The 1,616-nt window shown below is 36.1% G+C and overlaps 1 long non-coding RNA gene across 2 annotated transcripts in view; it reads left to right on the top strand.

Moving 5' to 3' along the window:
- Positions 1-970: 970 nt before the first annotated feature.
- The window catches only part of LOC106941629 (uncharacterized), a 23,504-nt gene continuing 22,858 nt past the window's right edge, over positions 971-1,616 (top strand). The window contains exons 1-2 of one of the 2 annotated variants that reach the window (XR_001423418.1): positions 971-1,083; positions 1,163-1,221. This is a non-coding gene — a long non-coding RNA (uncharacterized LOC106941629). The remainder of the gene's footprint in view (positions 1,084-1,162; positions 1,222-1,616) is intronic. The other variant, XR_001423419.1, reaches the window with a different exon arrangement.

Below are 1,616 nucleotides of genomic sequence, written 5' to 3' on the forward strand. Positions count from 1 at the left end.
CAATGATGGCCGATATGTTCTTATCTCAGGTTATCTTTATTGAGAACACATTTTAATGGGTTGCATATATGGTCCAAATATATATGAGGCTACTCTCTCCCCAAAACTTTTGTCAAATATTGCATCAGTACACACACCATATATTGTATTGTGAGGGGATTTTAAATGCATCCATGACCGATGTGTTGACCAGTCTCCTTCACAAGACTGTGTTTTAATGTACAGCACTTTGTATCAGCTGTGGTTGTTTTAAAGTGATTTAGAAATAAAGTTGGTATGGTATGTTTTGGAGAGATTTGGGATAGGGGGTGATTTTTTGAAATTGATCAAGATATTTTACAGTTCCCCATCAGCCTGTGCCGTGACTAATGGTGTTCAATCTCCACCTTTTACAAATCATAGAGGAACTCAGCAGGGTTGTCCTCTATTCCCGCTTCTGTTTGCTCTTGCACTGGAGCCCCTAGTGGTGGTTATTAGTTATTGGTTTTAGTTATAGCAACTATAAATACTTTCCAGTCTTACTAACCTAATTTGTGTAAATACAGCAAATCAGATTTTATCTCACATATTGACAACATAACTTTAAGGTAATACAATGTTCAGTCAAATTCCTGAACTTGAATAGACATTCTGATGAGGCTCATTAGGCAAATTAAAAACTTTTTATAAATAGTTTCTAAACTATCCCAGTTTATTTACATTGCTTAAACAGTTGGGTCAGACTGGTACCAGGACACAGAAGCTGGTCCATTGAATTAAAGGCCTGATGCCACAGCTGAGAGAAAAGAGCAAATATTTCTTGGAAGCCTGTCGTGATGAATGTTTGTTTATATCTTCCTTACACTGATGTCCCAATGCTTTTCACGCTCAGCCAAGATCCTGCATCCTGCATCCCATATTTGTATTTGTTTGTAAAATGATGAAGCCAAACTGGTTTTCTTCATTAGGTGATGTTTGATTTAGATTTCTGATAATCAGGTGAAGTGACACATCATCACATTTGCAGGCATAAATAACGGTGACTGAAGTTCAGAGACACAGAGCAGAAGCAGAAGTTTTGAATCAAGTTCATTCCAGCTGCAGGTGAGAGATGAACGAATGAATTCATTTAAACTGTTTTTCACCACTAAACTTTATTTATTTTTATTGTATTACATTTCAGCAGTGATCCACACTGACTCCAGGTTTTCAGTTTTATCCAGTTCAACAGTAAGGATGAAGGTAAGCTTGTATTTTCAACTGTAAAGATTCTTGGGTAAATCAATCATCACTGTGAAGATGAATATTGTAGGTCAGCTAAAAGTCGCAGGTCCTTGAGGCTTGGAGTTTTCCACTCGTGATCCAAGTAAGAACAATCTCAGAGACATTAAGGATAAAATTTTAACAAATTATGAAACATTAGTGCTCAATAAAATATGTAACAAAAAAAAAAACATTTGCATTGCTCTTTGATTATTTGAAATGTTACAGTAGCCATTTGTTTAAAAACTCCCTGCATATAATTGGCTCTGGAAAAACCATTCCTGAACAGGATTGGTCAAATGAGTTGAACTGGAGCTCTTGCATAATGAATAAAACCATTAAGACAGAATCCAGCATTAGTCTGACAGTCTGAG

The sequence above is a fragment of the Poecilia latipinna genome, unplaced genomic scaffold (genome assembly GCF_001443285.1).
Source record: "Poecilia latipinna isolate Pla-1442-1.1 unplaced genomic scaffold, P_latipinna-1.0 Scaffold3773, whole genome shotgun sequence".
NCBI classification, from domain to species: domain Eukaryota; kingdom Metazoa; phylum Chordata; class Actinopteri; order Cyprinodontiformes; family Poeciliidae; genus Poecilia; species Poecilia latipinna.